This window comes from Tachysurus vachellii, chromosome 8 (genome assembly GCF_030014155.1).
Source record: "Tachysurus vachellii isolate PV-2020 chromosome 8, HZAU_Pvac_v1, whole genome shotgun sequence".
Taxonomy (NCBI): domain Eukaryota; kingdom Metazoa; phylum Chordata; class Actinopteri; order Siluriformes; family Bagridae; genus Tachysurus; species Tachysurus vachellii.
This window is the reverse complement of record NC_083467.1, coordinates 30,384,844-30,403,119: the sequence shown is the minus strand read 5'-3', so window position 1 is coordinate 30,403,119 and position 18,276 is coordinate 30,384,844. Positions and strand designations below refer to the sequence as shown.

Sequence of the window (18,276 nt, the reverse complement as noted above, 5' to 3'; positions counted from 1 at the left end):
TGGTTGTCGGTCCTCACGACCAGTACTCTTTTCCGGTCTTTGCTGCTTTTCGTTTTAAGGCAAAACAATTAGCAGCCACATGGCCAAGTTTGTGACAATAAAAACACTCACTGGATAGTGATCTTGTTCTGCTATGACCAGGGGAACTTACTTGTCTTTGTTGCTCTGGTTTGGAGTTCTGTTCCACTGGAATTTGTTGCTTAGGCCTAGAGAAGAACAACGTCTTATGTGTAAGAACAAATTCATCAGCTAAAACAGCAGCTTGAGAAAGAGTGGTAACCTTACACTCATTCAAATAAACAGAAACTCATTCTGGTAGACAATTTTTAAAGTCCTCCAACAGCATTAACTCCCTCAATGATTCCTGATTAGTAACTTTACTGGCTGCAGTCCACTTATCAAAAAGGAGAGACTTCTCCATTGCAAATTCCACATATGTTTGTATCTGTCCCTTTCTAAAAGTATGAAACATCTGACGATAAGCTTTGGGGACAAGCTCATAAGCACGAAGGATCGCAGTTTTCACTGTGTCATAATCCATGCTATCAGGTACAGACAATGATGAACAAATTAGCAATTCTCTCAAACACACCAAAGTAGGTGTCAATTTCCGTTTCTCTAAAAGGCGGGAGTAGCGCAATATGTTTCGTAATTTCAAAAGAAGCACTCGATACCACTGCATCTCCTGGACTGGGTATAATTGGAGTCAGAGCTGGAGACTCAGGCTTACGAACAGGGAAAGGAAGCTGACTAGGCTGGTTAGTAGACTGAAGAGTGAACTCCTTCTCCCTCGTATCCAACTCCCGTAACCAAACTTCCCTCTCCACTTCTAGCTCTATCCGTCGAATCGTGAGCTTTAACTCATGCTCAGCCTGTCTCTGCTCCGCTCGCTCCTCCTTGTCCAGTTCCAAACATTGTATACGCACTTTCATACAAGCATTCTCTAGAGACCCAGAGGTCTGTGGAGAGAACGCCTCAAACCTCAAAGTCGCCTTAGTCTTAGGAAGGTGCAATTCAGCCTCCTGTTTTTCGGTGTCAATAGGAGTGATTAAGCTAATAACAGCTCCAGGGTCAACTGGCAGACTTAAAACATGTAACCCCACAAGTTTTTCCACCACAAGCTTTTTAATTTCTCTCTTTAATAATTGTCTGGACAGCGACATTTCAAAGTGAGCAGCAATCTCCAACAAATTGTCCTTTCTACACTCATTAAACCTCTCTAGAGAAAGAAGAAAGAAAGTGAAAGAAAGTGACGTGACATACGGCTAAGTATAGTGACCCATACTCAGAATTGTTCTCTGCATTTAACCCATCCAAAGTGCACACACACAGCAGTGAACACACCCGGAGCAGTGGGCAGCCATTTATGCTGCAGCACCCGGGGAGCAGTTGGGGGGTTCAAGGGCACCTCAGTCGTGGCCGGCCCGAGACTTGAACCCACAAGGGTTAGGGTTAAGAGTCAGACTCGCTAACCATCAGGTCACGACTAAGGGAGCACTTAAGGAGGCTTGTAGTTCAAACACGACCATAGTGTCTACAAGAAGACAATGTTATACAATTAGCCCTACCACTCACTACGCACAATAATCACCACTATATGGGAAACTTTTAAAGATCCTGGACAAGCCCCCACTTGTTATGACCCCGCGTTAAGTCTAAGGAGTTCTCAGGCTACCCGGTTCTGTAACAATTACTATAAACAGCCGACAGCAGTAATTACATATGTGGACACAATGCTTGAGTTTTTTCTTTACTATACAAAATGGCAGTCGTATTTACAATAAAGTATCCACAATTATATACCAATGGTTTTCTACAACAGGCGGGACTGGACAATTGGTGGCGCCAAAGAAAAGAAACAAAGTCAAAACCTGCTTACCTAACACTGCTTTATTTTAGTCACGCTCATCTACAAACAAACCAAACCAAAATCCTAACTTTGCTATACTTCCCTCGCTAGCTAAAATACAGGGGGAGGCCCCAGCCCTTACCTGAGGTAACTAGACAGAGAAGTATACTACGTGGTATACAATGTATGAGTGCACTCCACATTCAAAACACACCTGCAAAATACGTGCCTTGGCACGTAACAAGCACATTCTGCAGTAAAGCCTTGGTGGACTCCTCTATAAACCTGTAATCAAGATCAGAAGGAAACTGCACATAGCATAACATGCTGTTCCTTCTCAACAGAACAGAATCTGAGAAACTCCGGCCAATGTCCAGCTTGTGAACGGAGCCGTTTTCACTGATGTGGATAGGAACTACATGGTCCTTGTCGTTCTCCGAGTGTGCTGATGCATCTGTCCTTTTATCATCAGCAGCAATTTTAGTGGAGGAAGTGAAGAAAGACTTCAGCTGATCGCGCACCACAGTGAAAAGGTGCAGAGGAACGTACAGACCTTCTGGATTGCCACGGTATTGTGAGATCAACTCGGAGAATAGCCTGAGGTTAAGCTGCAGTAGAGAGATGGATGACTCCCACAGAATCTTAATACTGAAGAGTAGGCACTTCTAGTAATGTAAACCCCATTATATAACATGAAGAAAACACACCCTGATATTACCGTATTACTGCAAAATAAAACAATACCCAATGTTCATTCATTCATTCATTCATCTTCTACCGCTTATCCGAACTACCTTGGGTCACGGGGAATAACCTGGCAATAACAGTGCGTGGTTGCTCACCGTGTTTGGGCTTCGGCTAAGAGGTTCTATGTGCTCAGTCTAACAGCGGTGTTTTATCCAGTTTAAAAGCTGCTTTAAGCAGTGTAGAGACAACTGTAGTGTTAATAGCGGTATTCTCGGGAATCCCAACTATCCTAATGACCCTAAGGGCCATTTTCCAAGAGTTCTGCAGTGACATGACTGTGGCACTTCTCAACCTGATGCTGCTCATATGTCATGTATTGCGGTATAAATATTATTAATATCAAGTTGTAAAAACAGTAGGCGGGTTCTCCAAGGCACACGAAGAGAGAGGAGCGTCACTTTGGAGAATGCGGGCATCGATCCCGCTACCGCTCGCATGCTAAGCGAGCGCTCTACCATTTGAGCTAATACCCCATTCGATAAAATGTAAGGCCACACACCGTTTCCGTGGGATTCTGCGGCCGGCATGACTGTGAGGTGGGTGTCTTTAGCCGTTTGGATATAACCGATCGACCTACGTGTTGACTTACCTGCTTGTAACTCTTTGGAAGGTTTTCTTCTGAGGCATCTGTTGATTGATTTAGATTGTTTGCTTATTGTTTTGGCAGAAGTGGTCTTTTTGTCAGGGTGGTTCTAAAATGAGTGGTTCTCCAATGCACAAGGCTGGTTCTCCAAGGTACATGTGTTCACTTACCTGCTTGTAACTCTTTGGAAGGTTTTCTTCTGAGGCATCTGTTGATTGATTTAGATTGTTTGCTTATTGTTTTGGCAGAAGTGGTCTTTTTGTCAGGGTGGTTCTAAAATGAGTGGTTCTCCAATGCACAAGGCTGGTTCTCCAAGGTACATGTGTTCACTTACCTGCTTGTAACTCTTTGGAAGGTTTTCTTGGGAGGCATCTGTTGATTGATTTAGATTGTTTGCTTATTGTTTTGGCAGAAGTGGTCTTTTTGCCAGGGTGGTTCTAAAATTAGTGGTTCTCCAAGGCACAAGGCTGGTTCTCTAAGGTACATGTGTTGACTTACCTGCTTGTAACTCTTTGGAAGGTTTTCTTCGAAGGCATTTGTTGATTGATTTAGATTGCTTGCTTGTTGTTTCGGCAGAAGTGGTCTTTTTGCCAGGGTGGTTCTATGATAAACCTGACTGTGGGACTTCTCAACCTGATGCTGCTCATATGTCATGTATTGCGGTATAAATATTATTAATATCAAGTGGTAAAAACAGTAGGCAGGTTCTCCAAGGCACACGGAGAGAGAGGAGCGTCACTTTGGAGAATGCGGGCATCGATCCCGCTACCTCTCGCATGCTAAGCGAGCGCTCTACCATTTGAGCTAATTCCCCATTCGATAAAACGTAAGGCCACACACCGTTTCCGTGGGATTCTGCGGCCGGCATGACTGTGAGGTGGGTGCCTTTAGCCGTTTGGATATAACCGATCGACCTACGTGTTGACTTACCTGCTTGTAACTCTTTGGAAGGTTTTCTTGGGAGGCATCTGTTGATTGATTTAGATTGTTTGCTTATTGTTTTGGCAGAAGTGGTCTTTTTGCCAGGATGGTTCTAAAATGAGTGGTTCTCCAAGGCACAAGGCTGGTTCTCTAAGGTACATGTGTTGACTTACCTGCTTGTAACTCTTTGGAAGGTTTTCTTCGGAGGCATTTGTTGAGTGATTTAGATTGCTTGCTTGTTGTTTCGGCAGAAGTGGTCTTTTTGCCAGGGTGGTTCTATGATAAACCCCAAATGGAAAAATATGAAGAGGCGATCTTCATGGCTCCTGTCCTTTCGAGATAAAGAGCAGCTGCTTATAGGCTGGTGACAACTGTTTGCTTTGTCCAGGTGGTGTTATTGTAACTTTTCTGTGTAAAACATTGAATGGATTATATTTAAACCATCTGTGTAATAAAACTACCTAGACTGTTTTTTGCACAGGGTTCATGGCTTGTTTCTCCCACTTCCGAGTTAAGTCTTGTGAAGCTATGGCTCTTTGATTGCTCAGTTTAATTGTCTACATGTTGGATTGGAGAAGACTTTCAGACCCATTGTGAGTTTTTGACTGCCATGTTTCAAATCCAGAGTAGATATTATTCCATTCATCGTTAAGCGAACGATACCAAATCTTAAATCCAGCCATTTAGGCTAGCTTCAAACTCACAGGGTTCCAGCTAAGGGCTCAACTGGTTAGTGCATGGACTTTCAGACCTGATGATAACAAATGTTTGCTTTCACCAGGGGAAGTTATTGTTTCTCTTTCTACATGGGCATTGTAGCTTGTTTCTCCCACTTCCGAAATATGTATTGTGAAGCTCTTTGATTGCTCAGTCTAATTGTCTACAAGTCGGATTGGAGAAGACTTTTAGACCCGATGGTGGAAATGTGACCACTCTTTGTAACAATTTGAATCATTGTCCTTCAAACCTTCTTTTGCTCTCTTGGGGTCAATGTCTGAAGTAATTCAGCGTGCATTGTGAGTTTTTGACTGCCATGTTTAAAATCCAGAGTAGGTATTAATCCATTCATCGATAAGTATGAAATACCAAAGCTTAAATCGAGCCATTTAGGCTACCTTCTACCTCACAGCGTTCTAGCTAAGCGTGACTTGGCAGGTTAGCTCAGCTGGTTAGAGCGTGGTGCTAATAACGCCAAGGTCGCGGGTTTGAGCCCCGTACGGGCCATTTTCCAAGAGTTCTGCAGTGACATGACTGTGGCACTTCTCAACCTGATGCTGCTCATATGTCATGTATTGCGGTATAAATATTATTAATATCAAGTGGTAAAAACAGTAGGCAGGTTCTCCAAGGCACACGGAGAGAGAGGAGCGTCACTTTGGAGAATGCGGGCATCGATCCCGCTACCTCTCGCATGCTAAGCGAGCGCTCTACCATTTGAGCTAATTCCCCATTCGATAAAACGTAAGGCCACACACCGTTTCCGTGGGATTCTGCGGCCGGCATGACTGTGAGGTGGGTGTCTTTGGCCGTTTGGATATAACCGATCGACCTACGTGTTGACTTACCTGCTTGTAACTCTTTGGAAGGTTTTCTTGGGAGGCATCTGTTGATTGATTTAGATTGTTTGCTTATTGTTTTGGCAGAACTGGTCTTTTTGCCAGGGTGGTTCTAAAATTAGTGGTTCTCCAAGGCACAAGGCTGGTTCTCTAAGGTACATGTGTTGACTTACCTGCTTGTAACTCTTTGGAAGGTTTTCTTCGGAGGCATTTGTTGATTGATTTAGATTGCTTGCTTGTTGTTTCGGCAGAAGTGGTCTTTTTGCCAGGGTGGTTCTATGATAAACCCCAAATGGAAAAATATGAAGAGGCGATCTTCATGGCTCCTGTCCTTTCGAGATAAAGAGCAGCTGCTTATAGGCTGGTGACAACTGTTTGCTTTGTCCAGGTGGTGTTATTGTACCTTTTCTGTGTAAAACATTGAATGGATTATATTTAAACCATCTGTGTAATAAAACTACCTAGACTGTTTTTTGCACAGGGTTCATGGCTTGTTTCTCCCACTTCCGAGTTAAGTCTTGTGAAGCTATGGCTCTTTGATTGCTCAGTTTAATTGTCTACATGTTGGATTGGAGAAGACTTTCAGACCCATTGTGAGTTTTTGACTGCCATGTTTCAAATCCAGAGTAGATATTATTCCATTCATCGTTAAGCGAACGATACCAAATCTTAAATCCAGCCATTTAGGCTAGCTTCAAACTCACAGGGTTCCAGCTAAGGGCTCAACTGGTTAGTGCATGGACTTTCAGACCTGATGATAACAAATGTTTGCTTTCACCAGGGGAAGTTATTGTTTCTCTTTCTACATGGGCATTGTAGCTTGTTTCTCCCACTTCCGAAATATGTATTGTGAAGCTCTTTGATTGCTCAGTCTAATTGTCTACAAGTCGGATTGGAGAAGACTTTTAGACCCGATGGTGGAAATGTGACCACTCTTTGTAACAATTTGAATCATTGTCCTTCAAACCTTCTTTTGCTCTCTTGGGGCCAATGTCTGAAGTAATTCAGCGTGCATTGTGAGTTTTTGACTGCCATGTTTAAAATCCAGAGTAGGTATTATTCCATTCATCGATAAGTATGAAATACCAAAGCTTAAATCGAGCCATTTAGGCTACCTTCTACCTCGCAGCATTCTAGCTAAGCGTGACTTGGCCGGTTAGCTCAGCTGTTTAGAGCGTGGTGCTAATAACGCCAAGTTCGCGGGTTTGATCCCCGTACGGGCCATTTTCCAAGAGTTCTGCAGTGACATGACTGTGGCACTTCTCAACCTGATGCTGCTCATATGTCATGTATTGCGGTATAAATATTATTAATATCAAGTGGTAAAAACAGTAGGCAGGTTCTCCAAGGCACACGGAGAGAGAGGAGCATCACTTTGGAGAATGCGGGCATCGATCCCGCTACCTCTCGCATGCTAAGCGAGCGCTCTACCATTTGAGCTAATTCCCCATTCGATAAAACGTAAGGCCACACACCGTTTCCGTGGGATTCTGCGGCCGGCATGACTGTGAGGTGGGTGCCTTTAGCCGTTTGGATATAACCGATCGACCTACGTGTTGACTTACCTGCTTGTAACTCTTTGGAAGGTTTTCTTGGGAGGCATCTGTTGATTGATTTAGATTGTTTGCTTATTGTTTTGGCAGAAGTGGTCTTTTTGCCAGGGTGGTTCTAAAATTAGTGGTTCTCCAAGGCACAAGGCTGGTTCTCTAAGGTACATGTGTTGACTTACCTGCTTGTAACTCTTTGGAAGGTTTTCTTCGGAGGCATTTGTTGATTGATTTAGATTGCTTGCTTGTTGTTTCGGCAGAAGTGGTCTTTTTGCCAGGGTGGTTCTATGATAAACCCCAAATGGAAAAATATGAAGAGGCGATCTTCATGGCTCCTGTCCTTTCGAGATAAAGAGCAGCTGCTTATAGGCTGGTGACAACTGTTTGCTTTGTCCAGGTGGTGTTATTGTACCTTTTCTGTGTAAAACATTGAATGGATTATATTTAAACCATCTGTGTAATAAAACTACCTAGACTGTTTTTTGCACAGGGTTCATGGCTTGTTTCTCCCACTTCCGAGTTAAGTCTTGTGAAGCTATGGCTCTTTGATTGCTCAGTTTAATTGTCTACATGTTGGATTGGAGAAGACTTTCAGACCCATTGTGAGTTTTTGACTGCCATGTTTCAAATCCAGAGTAGATATTATTCCATTCATCGTTAAGCGAACGATACCAAATCTTAAATCCAGCCATTTAGGCTAGCTTCAAACTCACAGGGTTCCAGCTAAGGGCTCAACTGGTTAGTGCATGGACTTTCAGACCTGATGATAACAAATGTTTGCTTTCACCAGGGGAAGTTATTGTTTCTCTTTCTACATGGGCATTGTAGCTTGTTTCTCCCACTTCCGAAATATGTATTGTGAAGCTCTTTGATTGCTCAGTCTAATTGTCTACAAGTCGGATTGGAGAAGACTTTTAGACCCGATGGTGGAAATGTGACCACTCTTTGTAACAATTTGAATCATTGTCCTTCAAACCTTCTTTTGCTCTCTTGGGGTCAATGTCTGAAGTAATTCAGCGTGCATTGTGAGTTTTTGACTGCCATGTTTAAAATCCAGAGTAGGTATTATTCCATTCATCGATAAGTATGAAATACCAAAGCTTAAATCGAGCCATTTAGGCTACCTTCTACCTCGCAGCGTTCTAGCTAAGCGTGACTTGGCCGGTTAGCTCAGTTGGTTCGAGCGTGGTGCTAATAACGCCAAGGTCGCGGGTTCGAGCCCCGTACGGGCCATTTTCCATGAGTTCTGCAGTGACATGACTGTGGCACTTCTCAACCTGATGCTGCTCATATGTCATGTATTGCGGTATAAATATTATTAATATCAAGTGGTAAAAACAGTAGGCAGGTTCTCCAAGGCACACGGAGAGAGAGGCGCATCACTTTGGAGAATGCGGGCATCGATCCCGCTACCTCTCGCATGCTAAGCGAGCGCTCTACCATTTGAGCTAATTCCCCATTCGATAAAACGTAAGGCCACACACCGTTTCCGTGGGATTCTGCGGCCGGCATGACTGTGAGGTGGGTGCCTTTAGCCGTTTGGATATAACCGATCGACCTACGTGTTGACTTACCTGCTTGTAACTCTTTGGAAGGTTTTCTTGGGAGGCATCTGTTGATTGATTTAGATTGTTTGCTTATTGTTTTGGCAGAAGTGGTCTTTTTGCCAGGGTGGTTCTAAAATTAGTGGTTCTCCAAGGCACAAGGCTGGTTCTCTAAGGTACATGTGTTGACTTACCTGCTTGTAACTCTTTGGAAGGTTTTCTTCGGAGGCATTTGTTGAGTGATTTAGATTGCTTGCTTGTTGTTTCGGCAGAAGTGGTCTTTTTGCCAGGGTGGTTCTATGATAAACCCCAAATGGAAAAATATGAAGAGGCGATCTTCATGGCTCCTGTCCTTTCGAGATAAAGAGCAGCTGCTTATAGGCTGGTGACAACTGTTTGCTTTGTCCAGGTGGTGTTATTGTAACTTTTCTGTGTAAAACATTGAATGGATTATATTTAAACCATCTGTGTAATAAAACTACCTAGACTGTTTTTTGCACAGGGTTCATGGCTTGTTTCTCCCACTTCCGAGTTAAGTCTTGTGAAGCTATGGCTCTTTGATTGCTCAGTTTAATTGTCTACATGTTGGATTGGAGAAGACTTTCAGACCCATTGTGAGTTTTTGACTGCCATGTTTCAAATCCAGAGTAGATATTATTCCATTCATCGTTAAGCGAACGATACCAAATCTTAAATCCAGCCATTTAGGCTAGCTTCAAACTCACAGGGTTCCAGCTAAGGGCTCAACTGGTTAGTGCATGGACTTTCAGACCTGATGATAACAAATGTTTGCTTTCACCAGGGGAAGTTATTGTTTCTCTTTCTACATGGGCATTGTAGCTTGTTTCTCCCACTTCCGAAATATGTATTGTGAAGCTCTTTGATTGCTCAGTCTAATTGTCTACAAGTCGGATTGGAGAAGACTTTTAGACCCGATGGTGGAAATGTGACCACTCTTTGTAACAATTTGAATCATTGTCCTTCAAACCTTCTTTTGCTCTCTTGGGGTCAATGTCTGAAGTAATTCAGCGTGCATTGTGAGTTTTTGACTGCCATGTTTAAAATCCAGAGTAGGTATTATTCCATTCATCGATAAGTATGAAATACCAAAGCTTAAATCGAGCCATTTAGGCTACCTTCTACCTCACAGCGTGCTAGCTAAGCATGACTTGTCCGGTTAGCTTAGCTGTTTAGAGCATGGTGCTAATAACGCCAAGGTCGTGGGTTTGATCCCCGTACGGGCCATTTTCCAAGAGTTCTGCAGTGACATGACTGTGGCACTTCTCAACCTGATGCTGCTCATATGTCATGTATTGCGGTATAAATATTATTAATATCAAGTGGTAAAAACAGTAGGCAGGTTCTCCAAGGCACACGGAGAGAGAGGAGCTTCACTTTGGAGAATGCGGGCATCGATCCCGCTACCTCTCGCATGCTAAGCGAGCGCTCTACCATTTGAGCTAATTCCCCATTCGATAAAACGTAAGGCCACACACCGTTTCCGTGGGATTCTGCGGCCGGCATGACTGTGAGGTGGGTGTCTTTAGCCGTTTGGATATAACCGATCGACCTACGTGTTGACTTACCTGCTTGTAACTCTTTGGAAGGTTTTCTTCTGAGGCATCTGTTGATTGATTTAGATTGTTTGCTTATTGTTTTGGCAGAAGTGGTCTTTTTGTCAGGGTGGTTCTAAAATGAGTGGTTCTCCAAGGCACAAGGCTGGTTCTCCAAGGTACATGTGTTCACTTACCTGCTTGTAACTCTTTGGAAGGTTTTCTTGGGAGGCATCTGTTGATTGATTTAGATTGTTTGCTTATTGTTTTGGCAGAAGTGGTCTTTTTGCCAGGGTGGTTCTAAAATTAGTGGTTCTCCAAGGCACAAGGCTGGTTCTCTAAGGTACATGTGTTGACTTACCTGCTTGTAACTCTTTGGAAGGTTTTCTTCGGAGGCATTTGTTGATTGATTTAGATTGCTTGCTTGTTGTTTCGGCAGATGTGGTCTTTTTGCCAGGGTGGTTCTATGATAAACCCCAAATGGAAAAACATGAAGAGGCGATCTTCATGGCTCCTGTCCTTTCGAGATAAAGAGCAGCTGCTTATAGGCTGGTGACAACTGTTTGCTTTGTCCAGGTGGTGTTATTGTAACTTTTCTGTGTAAAACATTGAATGGATTATATTTAAACCATCTGTGTAATAAAACTACCTAGACTGTTTTTTGCACAGGGTTCATGGCTTGTTTCTCCCACTTCCGAGTTAAGTCTTGTGAAGCTATGGCTCTTTGATTGCTCAGTTTAATTGTCTACATGTTGGATTGGAGAAGACTTTCAGACCCATTGTGAGTTTTTGACTGCCATGTTTCAAATCCAGAGTAGATATTATTCCATTCATCGTTAAGCGAACGATACCAAATCTTAAATCCAGCCATTTAGGCTAGCTTCAAACTCACAGGGTTCCAGCTAAGGGCTCAACTGGTTAGTGCATGGACTTTCAGACCTGATGATAACAAATGTTTGCTTTCACCAGGGGAAGTTATTGTTTCTCTTTCTACATGGGCATTGTAGCTTGTTTCTCCCACTTCCGAAATATGTATTGTGAAGCTCTTTGATTGCTCAGTCTAATTGTCTACAAGTCGGATTGGAGAAGACTTTTAGACCCGATGGTGGAAATGTGACCACTCTTTGTAACAATTTGAATCATTGTCCTTCAAACCTTCTTTTGCTCTCTTGGGGTCAATGTCTGAAGTAATTCAGCGTGCATTGTGAGTTTTTGACTGCCATGTTTAAAATCCAGAGTAGGTATTATTCCATTCATCGATAAGTATGAAAAACCAAAGCTTAAATCGAGCCATTTAGGCTACCTTCTACCTCGCAGCGTTCTAGCTAAGCGTGACTTGGCCGGTTAGCTCAGCTGGTTAGAGCATGGTGCTAATAACGCCAAGGTCGCGGGTTCGAGCCCCGTACGGGCCATTTTCCAAGAGTTCTGCAGTGACATGACTGTGGCACTTCTCAACCTGATGCTGCTCATATGTCATGTATTGCGGTATAAATATTATTAATATCAAGTGGTAAAAACAGTAGGCAGGTTCTCCAAGGCACACGGAGAGAGAGGAGCGTCACTTTGGAGAATGCGGGCATCGATCCCGCTACCTCTCGCATGCTAAGCGAGCGCTCTACCATTTGAGCTAATTCCCCATTCGATAAAACGTAAGGCCACACACCGTTTCCGTGGGATTCTGCGGCCGGCATGACTGTGAGGTGGGTGCCTTTAGCCGTTTGGATATAACCGATCGACCTACGTGTTGACTTACCTGCTTGTAACTCTTTGGAAGGTTTTCTTGGAGGCATCTGTTGATTGATTTAGATTGTTTGCTTATTGTTTTGGCAGAAGTGGTCTTTTTGCCAGGGTGGTTCTAAAATGAGTGGTTCTCCAAGGCACAAGGCTGGTTCTCTAAGGTACATGTGTTGACTTACCTGCTTGTAACTCTTTGGAAGGTTTTCTTCGGAGGCATTTGTTGAGTGATTTAGATTGCTTGCTTGTTGTTTCGGCAGAAGTGGTCTTTTTGCCAGGGTGGTTCTATGATAAACCCCAAATGGAAAAATATGAAGAGGCGATCTTCATGGCTCCTGTCCTTTCGAGATAAAGAGCAGCTGCTTATAGGCTGGTGACAACTGTTTGCTTTGTCCAGGTGGTGTTATTGTAACTTTTCTGTGTAAAACATTGAATGGATTATATTTAAACCATCTGTGTAATAAAACTACCTAGACTGTTTTTTGCACAGGGTTCATGGCTTGTTTCTCCCACTTCCGAGTTAAGTCTTGTGAAGCTATGGCTCTTTGATTGCTCAGTTTAATTGTCTACATGTTGGATTGGAGAAGACTTTCAGACCCATTGTGAGTTTTTGACTGCCATGTTTCAAATCCAGAGTAGATATTATTCCATTCATCGTTAAGCGAACGATACCAAATCTTAAATCCAGCCATTTAGGCTAGCTTCAAACTCACAGGGTTCCAGCTAAGGGCTCAACTGGTTAGTGCATGGACTTTCAGACCTGATGATAACAAATGTTTGCTTTCACCAGGGGAAGTTATTGTTTCTCTTTCTACATGGGCATTGTAGCTTGTTTCTCCCACTTCCGAAATATGTATTGTGAAGCTCTTTGATTGCTCAGTCTAATTGTCTACAAGTCGGATTGGAGAAGACTTTTAGACCCGATGGTGGAAATGTGACCACTCTTTGTAACAATTTGAATCATTGTCCTTCAAACCTTCTTTTGCTCTCTTGGGGTCAATGTCTGAAGTAATTCAGCGTGCATTGTGAGTTTTTGACTGCCATGTTTAAAATCCAGAGTAGGTATTATTCCATTCATCGATAAGTATGAAATACCAAAGCTTAAATCGAGCCATTTAGGCTACCTTCTACCTCACAGCGTTCTAGCTAAGCGTGACTTGGCCGGTTAGCTCAGCTGGTTAGAGCATGGTGCTAATAACGCCAAGGTCGCGGGTTTGAGCCCCGTACGGGCCATTTTCCAAGAGTTCTGCAGTGACATGACTGTGGCACTTCTCAACCTGATGCTGCTCATATGTCATGTATTGCGGTATAAATATTATTAATATCAAGTGGTAAAAACAGTAGGCAGGTTCTCCAAGGCACACGGAGAGAGAGGAGCGTCACTTTGGAGAATGCGGGCATCGATCCCGCTACCTCTCGCATGCTAAGCGAGCGCTCTACCATTTGAGCTAATTCCCCATTCGATAAAACGTAAGGCCACACACCGTTTCCGTGGGATTCTGCGGCCGGCATGACTGTGAGGTGGGTGCCTTTAGCCGTTTGGATATAACCGATCGACCTACGTGTTGACTTACCTGCTTGTAACTCTTTGGAAGGTTTTCTTCTGAGGCATCTGTTGATTGATTTAGATTGTTTGCTTATTGTTTTGGCAGAAGTGGTCTTTTTGCCAGGGTGGTTCTAAAATTAGTGGTTCTCCAAGGCACAAGGCTGGTTCTCTAAGGTACATGTGTTGACTTACCTGCTTGTAACTCTTTGGAAGGTTTTCTTCGGAGGCATTTGTTGATTGATTTAGATTGCTTGCTTGTTGTTTCGGCAGAAGTGGTCTTTTTGCCAGGGTGGTTCTATGATAAACCCCAAATGGAAAAATATGAAGAGGCGATCTTCATGGCTCCTGTCCTTTCGAGATAAAGAGCAGCTGCTTATAGGCTGGTGACAACTGTTTGCTTTGTCCAGGTGGTGTTATTGTAACTTTTCTGTGTAAAACATTGAATGGATTATATTTAAACCATCTGTGTAATAAAACTACCTAGACTGTTTTTTGCACAGGGTTCATGGCTTGTTTCTCCCACTTCCGAGTTAAGTCTTGTGAAGCTATGGCTCTTTGATTGCTCAGTTTAATTGTCTACATGTTGGATTGGAGAAGACTTTCAGACCCATTGTGAGTTTTTGACTGCCATGTTTCAAATCCAGAGTAGATATTATTCCATTCATCGTTAAGCGAACGATACCAAATCTTAAATCCAGCCATTTAGGCTAGCTTCAAACTCACAGGGTTCCAGCTAAGGGCTCAACTGGTTAGTGCATGGACTTTCAGACCTGATGATAACAAATGTTTGCTTTCACCAGGGGAAGTTATTGTTTCTCTTTCTACATGGGCATTGTAGCTTGTTTCTCCCACTTCCGAAATATGTATTGTGAAGCTCTTTGATTGCTCAGTCTAATTGTCTACAAGTCGGATTGGAGAAGACTTTTAGACCCGATGGTGGAAATGTGACCACTCTTTGTAACAATTTGAATCATTGTCCTTCAAACCTTCTTTTGCTCTCTTGGGGTCAATGTCTGAAGTAATTCAGCGTGCATTGTGAGTTTTTGACTGCCATGTTTAAAATCCAGAGTAGGTATTATTCCATTCATCGATAAGTATGAAATACCAAAGCTTAAATCGAGCCATTTAGGCTACCTTCTACCTCGCAGCGTTCTAGCTAAGCGTGACTTGGCCGGTTAGCTCAGCTGGTTAGAGCGTGGTGCTAATAACGCCAAGGTCGCGGGTTCGAGCCCCGTACGGGCCATTTTCCAAGAGTTCTGCAGTGACATGACTGTGGCACTTCTCAACCTGATGCTGCTCATATGTCATGTATTGCGGTATAAATATTATTAATATCAAGTGGTAAAAACAGTAGGCAGGTTCTCCAAGGCACACGGAGAGAGAGGAGCGTCACTTTGGAGAATGCGGGCATCGATCCCGCTACCTCTCGCATGCTAAGCGAGCGCTCTACCATTTGAGCTAATTCCCCATTCGATAAAACGTAAGGCCACACACCGTTTCCGTGGGATTCTGCGGCCGGCATGACTGTGAGGTGGGTGCCTTTAGCCGTTTGGATATAACCGATCGACCTACGTGTTGACTTACCTGCTTGTAACTCTTTGGAAGGTTTTCTTGGGAGGCATCTGTTGATTGATTTAGATTGTTTGCTTATTGTTTTGGCAGAAGTGGTCTTTTTGCCAGGGTGGTTCTAAAATTAGTGGTTCTCCAAGGCACAAGGCTGGTTCTCTAAGGTACATGTGTTGACTTACCTGCTTGTAACTCTTTGGAAGGTTTTCTTCGGAGGCATTTGTTGATTGATTTAGATTGCTTGCTTGTTGTTTCGGCAGAAGTGGTCTTTTTGCCAGGGTGGTTCTATGATAAACCCCAAATGGAAAAATATGAAGAGGCGATCTTCATGGCTCCTGTCCTTTCGAGATAAAGAGCAGCTGCTTATAGGCTGGTGACAACTGTTTGCTTTGTCCAGGTGGTGTTATTGTAACTTTTCTGTGTAAAACATTGAATGGATTATATTTAAACCATCTGTGTAATAAAACTACCTAGACTGTTTTTTGCACAGGGTTCATGGCTTGTTTCTCCCACTTCCGAGTTAAGTCTTGTGAAGCTATGGCTCTTTGATTGCTCAGTTTAATTGTCTACATGTTGGATTGGAGAAGACTTTCAGACCCATTGTGAGTTTTTGACTGCCATGTTTCAAATCCAGAGTAGATATTATTCCATTCATCGTTAAGCGAACGATACCAAATCTTAAATCCAGCCATTTAGGCTAGCTTCAAACTCACAGGGTTCCAGCTAAGGGCTCAACTGGTTAGTGCATGGACTTTCAGACCTGATGATAACAAATGTTTGCTTTCACCAGGGGAAGTTATTGTTTCTCTTTCTACATGGGCATTGTAGCTTGTTTCTCCCACTTCCGAAATATGTATTGTGAAGCTCTTTGATTGCTCAGTCTAATTGTCTACAAGTCGGATTGGAGAAGACTTTTAGACCCGATGGTGGAAATGTGACCACTCTTTGTAACAATTTGAATCATTGTCCTTCAAACCTTCTTTTGCTCTCTTGGGGTCAATGTCTGAAGTAATTCAGCGTGCATTGTGAGTTTTTGACTGCCATGTTTAAAATCCAGAGTAGGTATTATTCCATTCATCGATAAGTATGAAATACCAAAGCTTAAATCGAGCCATTTAGGCTACCTTCTACCTCGCAGCGTTCTAGCTAAGCGTGACTTGGCCGGTTAGCTCAGTTGGTTCGAGCGTGGTGCTAATAACGCCAAGGTCACGGGTTCGAGCCCCGTACGGGCCATTTTCCATGAGTTCTGCAGTGACATGACTGTGGCACTTCTCAACCTGATGCTGCTCATATGTCATGTATTGCGGTATAAATATTATTAATATCAAGTGGTAAAAACAGTAGGCAGGTTCTCCAAGGCACACGGAGAGAGAGGAGCGTCACTTTGGAGAATGCGGGCATCGATCCCGCTACCTCTCGCATGCTAAGCGAGCGCTCTACCATTTGAGCTAATTCCCCATTCGATAAAACGTAAGGCCACACACCGTTTCCGTGGGATTCTGCGGCCGGCATGACTGTGAGGTGGGTGCCTTTAGCCGTTTGGATATAACCGATCGACCTACGTGTTGACTTACCTGCTTGTAACTCTTTGGAAGGTTTTCTTGGGAGGCATCTGTTGATTGATTTAGATTGTTTGCTTATTGTTTTGGCAGAAGTGGTCTTTTTGCCAGGGTGGTTCTAAAATGAGTGGTTCTCCAAGGCACAAGGCTGGTTCTCTAAGGTACATGTGTTGACTTACCTGCTTGTAACTCTTTGGAAGGTTTTCTTCGGAGGCATTTGTTGAGTGATTTAGATTGCTTGCTTGTTGTTTCGGCAGAAGTGGTCTTTTTGCCAGGGTGGTTCTATGATAAACCCCAAATGGAAAAATATGAAGAGGCGATCTTCATGGCTCCTGTCCTTTCGAGATAAAGAGCAGCTGCTTATAGGCTGGTGACAACTGTTTGCTTTGTCCAGGTGGTGTTATTGTAACTTTTCTGTGTAAAACATTGAATGGATTATATTTAAACCATCTGTGTAATAAAACTACCTAGACTGTTTTTTGCACAGGGTTCATGGCTTGTTTCTCCCACTTCCGAGTTAAGTCTTGTGAAGCTATGGCTCTTTGATTGCTCAGTTTAATTGTCTACATGTTGGATTGGAGAAGACTTTCAGACCCATTGTGAGTTTTTGACTGCCATGTTTCAAATCCAGAGTAGATATTATTCCATTCATCGTTAAGCGAACGATACCAGATCGTAAATCCAGCCATTTAGGCTAGCTTCAAACTCACAGGGTTCCAGCTAAGGGCTCAACTGGTTAGTGCATGGACTTTCAGACCTGATGATAACAAATGTTTGCTTTCACCAGGGGAAGTTATTGTTTCTCTTTCTACATGGGCATTGTAGCTTGTTTCTCCCACTTCCGAAATATGTATTGTGAAGCTCTTTGATTGCTCAGTCTAATTGTCTACAAGTCGGATTGGAGAAGACTTTTAGACCCGATGGTGGAAATGTGACCACTCTTTGTAACAATTTGAATCATTGTCCTTCAAACCTTCTTTTGCTCTCTTGGGGTCAATGTCTGAAGTAATTCAGCGTGCATTGTGAGTTTTTGACTGCCATGTTTAAAATCCAGAGTAGGTATTATTCCATTCATCGATAAGTATGAAATACCAAAGCTTAAATCGAGCCATTTAGGCTACCTTCTACCTCACAGCGTTCTAGCTAAGCGTGACTTGGCCGGTTAGCTCAGCTGGTTAGAGCATGGTGCTAATAACGCCAAGGTCGCGGGTTCGAGCCCCGTACGGGCCATTTTCCAAGAGTTCTGCAGTGACATGACTGTGGCACTTCTCAACCTGATGCTGCTCATATGTCATGTATTGCGGTATAAATATTATTAATATCAAGTGGTAAAAACAGTAGGCAGGTTCTCCAAGGCACACGGAGAGAGAGGAGCTTCACTTTGGAGAATGCGGGCATCGATCCCGCTACCTCTCGCATGCTAAGCGAGCGCTCTACCATTTGAGCTAATTCCCCATTCGATAAAACGTAAGGCCACACACCGTTTCCGTGGGATTCTGCGGCCGGCATGACTGTGAGGTGGGTGTCTTTAGCCGTTTGGATATAACCGATCGACCTACGTGTTGACTTAC

The 18,276-nt window shown here is 43.3% G+C and overlaps 18 non-coding genes across 18 annotated transcripts; 8 read left to right on the top strand and 10 right to left on the bottom strand.

Annotated features, from left to right (window-relative positions):
* Nucleotides 1-3,920: 3,920 nt before the first annotated feature.
* Nucleotides 3,921-3,993, bottom strand: trnaa-agc (transfer RNA alanine (anticodon AGC)). Its single transcript has one exon. It is a non-coding gene; the product is annotated as a tRNA-Ala (tRNA).
* Nucleotides 3,994-5,250: 1,257 nt separating this feature from the next.
* Nucleotides 5,251-5,324, top strand: trnai-aau (transfer RNA isoleucine (anticodon AAU)). The gene has a single exon. It is a non-coding gene; the product is annotated as a tRNA-Ile (tRNA).
* Nucleotides 5,325-5,476: 152 nt separating this feature from the next.
* On the bottom strand, nt 5,477-5,549 carry trnaa-agc (transfer RNA alanine (anticodon AGC)). The gene has a single exon. It is a non-coding gene; the product is annotated as a tRNA-Ala (tRNA).
* A 1,257-nt stretch (nt 5,550-6,806) lies between these two features.
* On the top strand, nt 6,807-6,880 carry trnai-aau (transfer RNA isoleucine (anticodon AAU)). Its single transcript has one exon. It is a non-coding gene; the product is annotated as a tRNA-Ile (tRNA).
* Nucleotides 6,881-7,032: 152 nt separating this feature from the next.
* trnaa-agc (transfer RNA alanine (anticodon AGC)) lies at nt 7,033-7,105 on the bottom strand. Its single transcript has one exon. It is a non-coding gene; the product is annotated as a tRNA-Ala (tRNA).
* Nucleotides 7,106-8,362: 1,257 nt separating this feature from the next.
* On the top strand, nt 8,363-8,436 carry trnai-aau (transfer RNA isoleucine (anticodon AAU)). The gene has a single exon. It is a non-coding gene; the product is annotated as a tRNA-Ile (tRNA).
* A 152-nt stretch (nt 8,437-8,588) lies between these two features.
* On the bottom strand, nt 8,589-8,661 carry trnaa-agc (transfer RNA alanine (anticodon AGC)). The gene has a single exon. It is a non-coding gene; the product is annotated as a tRNA-Ala (tRNA).
* A 1,483-nt stretch (nt 8,662-10,144) lies between these two features.
* trnaa-agc (transfer RNA alanine (anticodon AGC)) lies at nt 10,145-10,217 on the bottom strand. The gene has a single exon. It is a non-coding gene; the product is annotated as a tRNA-Ala (tRNA).
* A 1,421-nt stretch (nt 10,218-11,638) lies between these two features.
* trnai-aau (transfer RNA isoleucine (anticodon AAU)) lies at nt 11,639-11,712 on the top strand. Its single transcript has one exon. It is a non-coding gene; the product is annotated as a tRNA-Ile (tRNA).
* Nucleotides 11,713-11,864: 152 nt separating this feature from the next.
* trnaa-agc (transfer RNA alanine (anticodon AGC)) lies at nt 11,865-11,937 on the bottom strand. Its single transcript has one exon. It is a non-coding gene; the product is annotated as a tRNA-Ala (tRNA).
* Nucleotides 11,938-13,193: 1,256 nt separating this feature from the next.
* On the top strand, nt 13,194-13,267 carry trnai-aau (transfer RNA isoleucine (anticodon AAU)). Its single transcript has one exon. It is a non-coding gene; the product is annotated as a tRNA-Ile (tRNA).
* Nucleotides 13,268-13,419: 152 nt separating this feature from the next.
* trnaa-agc (transfer RNA alanine (anticodon AGC)) lies at nt 13,420-13,492 on the bottom strand. Its single transcript has one exon. It is a non-coding gene; the product is annotated as a tRNA-Ala (tRNA).
* Nucleotides 13,493-14,749: 1,257 nt separating this feature from the next.
* Nucleotides 14,750-14,823, top strand: trnai-aau (transfer RNA isoleucine (anticodon AAU)). Its single transcript has one exon. It is a non-coding gene; the product is annotated as a tRNA-Ile (tRNA).
* Nucleotides 14,824-14,975: 152 nt separating this feature from the next.
* On the bottom strand, nt 14,976-15,048 carry trnaa-agc (transfer RNA alanine (anticodon AGC)). Its single transcript has one exon. It is a non-coding gene; the product is annotated as a tRNA-Ala (tRNA).
* Nucleotides 15,049-16,305: 1,257 nt separating this feature from the next.
* Nucleotides 16,306-16,379, top strand: trnai-aau (transfer RNA isoleucine (anticodon AAU)). Its single transcript has one exon. It is a non-coding gene; the product is annotated as a tRNA-Ile (tRNA).
* A 152-nt stretch (nt 16,380-16,531) lies between these two features.
* On the bottom strand, nt 16,532-16,604 carry trnaa-agc (transfer RNA alanine (anticodon AGC)). The gene has a single exon. It is a non-coding gene; the product is annotated as a tRNA-Ala (tRNA).
* A 1,257-nt stretch (nt 16,605-17,861) lies between these two features.
* trnai-aau (transfer RNA isoleucine (anticodon AAU)) lies at nt 17,862-17,935 on the top strand. The gene has a single exon. It is a non-coding gene; the product is annotated as a tRNA-Ile (tRNA).
* A 152-nt stretch (nt 17,936-18,087) lies between these two features.
* Nucleotides 18,088-18,160, bottom strand: trnaa-agc (transfer RNA alanine (anticodon AGC)). Its single transcript has one exon. It is a non-coding gene; the product is annotated as a tRNA-Ala (tRNA).
* Nucleotides 18,161-18,276: the final 116 nt, after the last annotated feature.